The 9,461-nt window shown below is 44.8% G+C and overlaps 1 non-coding gene across 1 annotated transcript; it reads left to right on the forward strand.

The window, feature by feature from the left end:
- The first annotated feature begins 473 nt into the window (after nucleotides 1–473).
- Nucleotides 474–545, forward strand: TRNAE-CUC (transfer RNA glutamic acid (anticodon CUC)). Its single transcript has one exon. It is a non-coding gene; the product is annotated as a tRNA-Glu (tRNA).
- Nucleotides 546–9,461: the final 8,916 nt, after the last annotated feature.

The following is a 9,461-nucleotide window of genomic DNA, read 5'->3' on the forward strand; positions in this document are numbered from 1 at the left end:
AGGGGAATCGCTGCAATGTATTAGCAAGGGTTAGGCCATAGTGTGCACCAGCCAACCTGCTTCTAAGTTTGTTATCAAAGCCTCAGGAATTCGTCAAGGTTGTTGGAACATAAATTGTGCTAAATTAAGAAAGAAGAGGCTGAGATACCGAATACCAAGACCGCAAGAATGAGATAACAGAGGACTGTGAAACACCTGGACTGCAATCAGTCATATACTCCAAGAAATGCAGGCAGAAAATGAGTGAACAAGACAAAGGCACCAATCAAGAAGTGTGTACTTAGTAGTTTGTAAAATCTATAAATATGTGTGTAATGTAAACAATAAATGGCTTCTGCTTGATCACATTGGTCAGTTGTACAGGAGTGCTGGATTTCCCTCAATAAGTAAAACAGAGGAAAAGAAATTCCTTGAAATAGGAGTGTCACGGTTTGACGCTGGCACAATGCCAGCGCCCCCATGAAGATATACTCTCCCTGGTGGTCTAGTGGTTAGGATTTGGCGCTCTCACCGCCACGGCCTGGGTTTGATTCTCAGTCAGGGAACCATAAATGTCATGGTTTGATGCTGGCGCAATGCCAGCGCCCCCATGAAAATATACTCTCCCTGGTGTCTGCTGTGAGATGTGACCAGGAATAGAGCAAAGCAAGCTCCAACTAAGGAATAAAGAAGACAAAAACTTTATTAACCTACAACTATATATAAAGAGGAACACACACAGAACTCAGAATGAAAACCTTCCAAAAACATTCCACCTCCCCCGACCAAATTTCCAATACATCCATCCCTCAGATCACCAACTCTCAGTCCATCACCATCCTTTAGATAATCGATTCTCAGTTCATCAAGGAGAGAGGAGTCCCTCTTTTACCATAGGCTTCCCCTGGAAACACAGTTGAAACCTCGTGCATTTCCATGTCACACGTGGCACCACCCAGAGATCATTTGCCATCGTGACATCTTCCTTCCATGCCCAGTGCTCTCACCACTGCGCATGGACCAGAGCTGCTTCTAGGGTTCCCCTTTCAAGGATGCTTTGCCCAATTCCAGAAAAAGCAGTCTCTCACTTTCGGGACACCTGTCCCCCCCAAATTTCACCCCCTGGGGCCGAGGGGTCTCGAGAACAGAGATCTTCTTCTTTCCCGAAGACAGAGGGCACCACCACCACCCTCCTCAGCCGTCATCTCTGTTCATGCACTCCTTCACATAACATCACTGCACTCTCTTGGCTCCAAGCCATTGCCTCCCCCCTAAATGCAGTCTCTGTGTCACAGGAAAAATGGTTCCGTCCATGGCTATACAAGAAAATTCCAGCCAAAGGCCACTCCATCAGCTCCGCCCACCCAAGATTCTTCTCATCTTGTCTCATGGCTCATTTCCTCTTATCTCTATCTCTCTTCTCATTCAACTCCAGGAGGATCAGCATTTGTAAGGTTTCCATCATCCAAGAAAAGGGTTCAAAATCTCAGGCTCTGCCTGTCCAGAACTCCCACGGCTGCCCTGCTGGGCACCTTCTCACCAAACCCCCCCCCCCCCCCCCCCCTTCTCCTTCTTGGCCGGCTGTGCTATCAAATTGAAAGGTGGCACAGGCACAGACACCAGCTCTCTCTCTCTCCCCTCCCTCCCTCTCCTGGGAGGGAGGGGGGGGGGGGTGGCTGCCCAATGTCTCTCAGGGCTCCTCCACCCTTCCATCCTGCAGGGGCTTTCACCTCCTTTCTCTGTCCAGGGCCCCAGCTCACCTCACCCGGCCGCATGGCTTCCCCTCCCCCGCCCAGCCCACGGCTGGGCAGGGGAGATCTGACCTCTTTCACGGACTGGAACCAAGAGAAAGTTTTCCTGGGAGTTCTTTGCTTTTAACCCCCTGTGTTCCCAGAGGCGTATCCATGTCCTCAGTGGCCACACCAGGTGCCAATATTCAAATCTGAGCACCTATTGGTTTGACCGCAGCATACCAAAAAACTCACTTCCTCTCAAACCAGGACAAGGAGCAAAAAAGGACAATGAAAGAAAGTGGGTGCTGATGGGAGACAGTTATTAAATAAACTATTGGCCAGGAAAATATTAGAATGCATACATAGTAAAACACACTGGGCTACCCAAGAGCTGAGTGATCAGTTCCTGAGAAATTTGGGTTGTACAGGAATTTTTGGAATAGCTAAGCAAATAACTGACAAGTGTGCCATATGCCAAAAAGTAAACAAAAAGGTCATGAGGGAAGTCCACCGAGGAGGGCGAGAATTAGCCTTATGACCCTTTCAGAGTATCCAAGAAGATTTCACTGAACTCCCACAAGCGCCACGGTGGAAAGTTTTGTTAGTAATAGTGGATCATTCGACCCATTGGGTAGGGGTGGTACCAGTGGTTAAAGCTACTACCAATGTTGTATGCAAAACTCTCCTAGAACTAATCATTCCCTGGTATGGAATAGTAAATCACATCAACCCAGACTGAGGAATCCATTTCACCTCAAAAGTACTGCAGCAAGTAGCCCAAGCTCTGGGGATAGAATGGAAATTACACGCTCCATGGCATCCACAGAGTTCAGGGTGGGTTGAAAGGATGACTCAAACTCTCAAGAGAACTCTAACTAAACTGATGACTGAAACCCAAATGTGGGGGTCAAGTGCCTACCCCTAGCTTTGTTGAGAATCAGAACACAGCTCAGATCAGACTTAAAAGTTTCACCTTATGAAATGATGTTTGGTTTACCTTTTCTGATTTTGCCCAATAGTATGGCCAATTATGAAGAAGAGGAGGACAGTGTCAAGAAATATGTCCTGTCTATAGCACAAACTCTAGAGGAACAACTATGGGAAAAGGGAAGAATCCCACAGACTGGTAATCTAGAATTCAAAATTCATAATGTCACTCTTGGGAATTGGGTAATGGTAAAATCATGGAAAGACCAACCTTTTGAATTGTTAAAACCGAAAATCACGGCCAAAGACTCTCTAACTAGTCAAAGTTAGAAAGTGGTATGTTTATTATGCCAGGGAGCGGCACCGTGGGGGTCATCCCCAAAATGCATGACCACACTGCACAAGGATTATTGCCTTCTATTCATTTCCCAAAATACTACATATGCATAACCCCAGCACCTTCCATCCCTGCTTTGTATTAAAATGAGGTTATTAGTCTTTCACACGTGTGCAACTCTTCTCTTGAATTGGGTCGGTGGTCTCGAATTGGGTCGGTGGTCTTGAATTGGGTCAGTGGTCCCAGGGATGAAGTCAGGAAGGTCTTTGTCAGGTCTCTGTGACCTTCTAGTATGATCCAAGGCCCCTTGCTTCACGATGGATTGACATAGAGTGCAGGTGCTGGGCATTGTTCTACTGGTTTCAATATGTTCCTATAATAGTTCACTTGCTCCACTTCCTTCTGCAAATGAGCTCATAATATAACAATTAGCTTTAGCTTAAGCATCTAATAATCATTAACCTATCGTTGGTGTATCCAACTTCAATATGAATCGGTTCTAACCCTCCACTAAAATCTCAACCCTTTAAAATCATGATTCACTTTAACTTCACAAGAGGAGGGTCTCTTTCAGGTGTTGCTGACCACCGAATTGGCTGTACGAACTGCGGAATGAGGATGGACTCACACTAGCAGAATAAAAGGACCAGTAGAAGAACCCCGTGACTGGAGGATTGTCACTTCCACGGAAGGACTGAAAGTGACTCTAAAACGAAACGCACAGGCTCAGTGTGGCAAATAAACCATGAGCAACCACACATCAATCCAGACTGGAAAGGAGTTCCACGTGGTCTTTATCCATTCTTTTGTATTCCCAAAGGCCAGGGGCTTTCTAAACTCTGGGGCAGAAATTTACTACTTCCCCAATCGGGGGGATCAGGGATATTTAGATTAACAAACACGGCATCGATAAATGATCCTAGAGTTTTTGCTTTTGCCTGTAACTTGAAAAAAGACAAACCATCAGCTCTTCCTGATGAGACATCTCCCAGATTTATTCCTGGTTACATACCCTGCTTGAAGCACCCTGGAACGAGACACTCAAGTTGGGTACAATGTCAATGTGAAAATTATGGCCAGCTCTGGTGTTGTAGCTACCCCAGGCCGCAAGCATGTTGCAAAATTTGTCTAGATAAAAGGAGAAGTTTCAACACTAATCGAGGGCAAGTACTAATTTTAACCCTCTGTTGTGGAGTTGAATGGATGCTCCCCAATATTCACAAGCTATTAGAAGCTGAGTGGGACACTGTAGTTGATTTGAGGAAAAAAAGAACTCCACAACTTGTAAAAGTTGTAAAGCTGGTATGATTTATTTCAGCACTGGATGCATGCTCCCCAAGGACATACACACCCCCGAAAATTCCCGAGTCTACATTATTCCCTAACCTGTTGCATATGCGTAAAAGACATATGCATTAAACTGTCTTATCAATTTTATGAGCCCGCAAAGTTTTTCAGTCTTTTAGTTGTAATGTGGTGTTTATAACCCAGATTCAGTTTTTCTGTCTGCTTCAGTCTCAAGGTCAGTGGGGGGCCTCTTCTTATCTCTCTTCAGCTTGGATGGTTGCATTCCTTTCTAAGTAGCCTTGAGTCTCCTTTGTTCTCTCTGCAGGCCTTTTTGTGAACACACAATTTAAAAGACTAAACAAAAAAATCCAAAATTGGTTTCTAGCCCGAGTTAAATTTCCAACTCCCTGTTTCAGTAGTAAATCAAAAACAGGGACCATATTTTGAAAGCAGACAACTCCATATGATGGGGAGGTAATAAGACCCTATTCTGCAAGTGAAATGAATAAGTGCTGGCTATCTAACAAACAGCAAAGAACCCCAATATAAGAAAAGCAGGCACATAGATAATTTTGTGATAAGGAGATAAGGAGGCAAGACCAGATTAACCTCTCTACTCACCACCAAGAAGATCATATTTACATGCTGTGGGCAGCAATACTATCAGGCATAGAAAGTGGGAGTACACGTTATACTGGGCTCCTAATACTCCTTGTTAGTCTTCTCCCCCTTGGGAATCTAGATGATCCATGTCACTGATGCTACAGACCCCTGTACCATGGAAAAACTCAAGGCTCTTATTTTAGTTTTCATACCTCTCTCAGCCACCACTGTTATAATTCATCCAAAGTTTACACCTGTGTACAAAATGGCTGAAAGTGTGGTGTTACGAAAATTCTGGGATCAAACTAGGGATGACCACAAGGAGACAAATGGGTTTTTCTCCATGGGTCAGACTCAAGAATGGAAAAAGGAACAAGTTTTGATACGAGATTTGGTACAAGAACGAATAAAAGGCAGGCAAAGAAAGCAGATACAACAGTCCAACCCAGACCCAACTCCACGCAGGGATTTCTATACAAAGCTCAAACAACAAATAGAAATTGAGATAGAAATCTCAAGGTTAGGGAAGAATTTGTTTGTAGATCTGGGAGAAAGGACCAGCAAAGAACTGAATGTTACCACCTGCTGGGTATATGGGGGGGGACTTTAATGTCTGAAGAGTGGACATGGTAAGGTAGTAGCCTAGGCCTGGTTGAACTCCTTAAATGGAATAGAACCAACATGAAAGGAGAAAGGAGAAAACCGACCAGAGGGGTGGATATTAAGTTCAGAAATAATAGGAGAGGAGTGCCTCTGGCATTTGAGAAAAGAATTCTTGGATTACGTAGGACAAACTTCCTGTAAAAGATATAAAGTCTATAATGGAGCTTCCACAGGGTGGATCCCTGAAAAACCAACACAATACTGGACCCAGGAGAAGAAAAAGAACCGTAAATATGAAAAAGAGATTAAACTTTTCCTGTGTAATAACCCTGGAAGAAACCCCTATTATGGGATCCCCGAAATATCTAAATTCTGGGAAAATGTGAATAACCAAGGAAAAGAGTACTGGAGAGCACCAGATTGCTTATTCTGGATTTGTGGGAAGAGGGCTTATCCAAAACTTCCTTCCCTATGGAAAGGAAGTTGTACTCTAGGAATCATGCAACCAAGATTTTTCCTGCTGCCAAACCAAGATGGGAACAATTTGGGAATGCCAGTCTATGATGCCTTAAAAAGAGACAAAAGAGAATTAATCAGAGAAATTGGGGGATATCAAAAGTGGGGTGAGGAGGAGTGGCCTCCTGAACAAATAATACAAACATACAGTCCAGGCACCTGGGCACAGGATGGGAGTTGGGGATATCGTACTGCTATATATAAGCTAAACATACTGCTGTATATAAGCTATATAAGACTCCAAGCAGTTGTAGAAATCATAACTAAGGAAACAGCTGGGGCCATGGAATTAATAGTCAGCCAACAAAGGCAAACCAGAGCTGCAGTGTATCGAAATTGGTGAGCACTAGACTACTTATTAGCAGAAGAAGGAGGGGTTTGTGGAAAGTTTAACACCTCTGATTGTTGCCTACAAATTGGTTATAATGGGGAAGCAGTTTTGGATATAGCCAAAAACATCTGGAAAATAGCCCATGTACCAGTCCAAAAGTGGGAATCTATAATGAATAAAGGATGGTGGGAAGACTTTTTTGGACTATCCTGGTGGAAAAATGTGGGGTTTATAATGCTATATGGAATAGCAGGTTTAATTAATCACAAGTATTTTTTATATGGTACAATTTATGCTTACTTTTTAACTGCTTTTGAGTATAGTATAATCTGTTTATGTATGTACCATATAGTTTATATAATAGTAGTGCAATAAAAATACTATATTATTATAGACTTTAGAAAAATGATTAAAATAGAGACCATGTAATGTTAAAAATGCTTTTATGTAGCTAACTCAGAAAATGGTGTAAAACAATTATGCTGTTTCTCACATCTGCAGACTGGCCTGTCCGAGAGATAAGAGTGAGAGAAACCAAAATCCTAGAGAGTATTTATTAACTACTTGTTATCAGGGAATGTGAAACAACAGGACAGAACTTCAGGAAGCCATAAAATATATGGACCTAACCTGCAGAATATTATGCAGATGAATCAGAGGTTGAAAACAAACAAAAGAGCTCCTGGAACATCAGAAACTCAAAGAAATGTTTGAATAATGTATAAGCTAATGAATATGCATGTAACCCCAGCAATGTAACCCTATATAGAGAACATGATTTCAAGCTACCTCCATGCTCTTTGGCCATTCACCACAAGCACCCCAGCGCTAGATTACTTATTTGTCCTTTTTTTATCCTTTATTAAACTTTTATAAATTCTAAAGAGTGAACTCTATTTTTCACATCCCCCAAGCACAATACTCACAATCCTCCAGATCTTTCCATCTGCAGTGTTTCAGGGGGCTTTTTCCCTTCTTCCCCCTTTTCTTTTTCCTTACTTAATCATTTGTTTTTCCCAGGGTGTCGACCTCCAAATCACCTATGACGCCAAGAAAAGCTGATCAAGCCGCCGAAATTGGCGGGGCGAGCATCTCGTCTGAAATCTCCTAGGGCCACGAAGACGAGATTTTGATCCTGGGCGAGACCCCAATTGTGAGAAATGACTGCTCACTTTAAAATTATAAAGGGTTATTAAACCTTAAAAAATACAACAAAGGAATGAATAAGGAAAAAGAGCAGTGCTGGGAGCGTGGCCAACTGCCAGAGGCTCATCTACAAAGTGGTTGCTCCACCTTTTATACCCCTGGGGGTTGCATCAGCCAACCCTGGCCCCTCCTAAAGTGTGCCAGTCAACTTTTCTTTGCCGTCCATTGGTGGAGACTTTCTTGCAACTTGATTGGAAGTGAGGTGTTGTCATGCCATGCCTCCCCAGCAACAGGCTTTCCCCATTCCCAACTTCCCCATGCAAGGGGCAGATGTACATGCCCTCCTTCCACATGTCTCTGACAACCCTGACTGTTGTGGTTTGTGTTTGGTTTGTTCCGTTCTCCCCTCTCCTAGCTTGGCAAGTTGGTCTGGCTCAAACCCCCAGTTATGTCAGTCACGGTTTTCCCCTCCTTATTTTCCCTCATTATCCCTTATTTGTCCTTGTATCCCCTCCCCAGGCCTTCTGCCAGTCACCGGCACCCCACCCCAAGTTCCAGAATCTTCCAGCTAGGGTGTCGAGTGATTAGCTGGTAGGCCTGGGCTCCTCCCCTGACCTATCCCCATTGATCCACACCACCCATCAGTCTTCAATGTATCCAAATTTTCGTTCTATGATTGGTTTCTTGTGTACCCACCCCTTCCCTCTAAAACCCGGTCCCCGGAGGGGCTCGGGGCTCCTCCTCCGCTCGCCACCTTTGGGTGGCCACCCTGCACTTCCCCTACCCTGGATTAAACCAAGTTACTTCACCCAGCAGAGGAGGGCCGTCTCTTTTCTTCACTCCTGCGGCGCGGTTGCTTTAATATCGGTGACTGTTTCCTCTCGCCCCACCCACGGTCAGCACATGCCTCTGGCTTCGCGCCAGGGGAGTGCCGGTGTAACTGAAGGTGGCTGGTCTCTCTAAATCCCTTCAGCCGGGCCCCCCTTAAAAACAGCCACAGCTTCACCTGACAACCAAGGCTGTCCGGTGGCAACAATACAGAGGGGGGGAAAGGGGACTATGGGGAGAACAGAGGGTGTCCAAACAACAAACTACAACAACATAACCATATATCAACAAAACCTCTCTTAACATACCCACAATATTTATCTCTTATTTGCGAGAGCCAATCATCACATTACCCATTCATAACATGGAATCTGATCAGGAGTGTGTGTACCCCTGTCCTTTGGTGTCAGTTAACGGAGCAAGTGTGATCTCAGTAACAGCTACTGGAGCAAGTGGGGGTCTTTAACATCCACCAGGATGGGAATGGTTGTGTGTTCCAAAAAACAGCTACTAGGACATACTGATGTGAGTGAGGGGTTCAGCACTGGCAGCTGGAGCAGAAGTGTGGGTCACGGTAAATGTGCCTGGTGCCAGCTTCCAGCAGGGCATGAAAGTGTGTGTATCCTCCAGAAACCCAGGTTGTATGCATGCATGTGTGTGCATAAGTTGCTAGCAAACATCAAGCTGGACTAGCAGGTTTGTAGTGTAGGAGGCCCTGGGTATGGGCAGGATTATCATGTGGGCAGAGGGTCCATGCTGGTATCCAAGTAGACTAGTGAATGTGGAGTGCCTGTGAGAGATTGAAATGTTAGTAGTTAATCACTCAAAATAATTCCCCCTTTGTGGAGGTGGCAGGGTGCTTTTTTGAGGCCAGATTTGCACTGCGCCCCACTGCCCCCAGGAGACAAGGTGAGTTTTTGGGTGTGTAATGGCCTCTAGTCTGCATAAGACGGAGGGGGTGAAAAATCACCACTCACCACCGAAAGCTACTCCCCCCTCAGCCCCACCCCCTCCAGCTTGTTCTGTCTTGTCCCCTTGGGGAAGGTCCTGAGAGTATTCATCCCTTCTGATGGGGCATAATTGGCTCAACTACACTGACATGAGAGGCAGCTGTCATGTCAGAAGGTGTCATAAGCCATCAAAGACCCTTGAATTTTCCCCAGACTGATTT

This window comes from Molothrus ater, chromosome W, assembly GCF_012460135.2.
Source record: "Molothrus ater isolate BHLD 08-10-18 breed brown headed cowbird chromosome W, BPBGC_Mater_1.1, whole genome shotgun sequence".
In the NCBI taxonomy this organism is placed as follows: Eukaryota; Metazoa; Chordata; class Aves; order Passeriformes; family Icteridae; genus Molothrus; species Molothrus ater.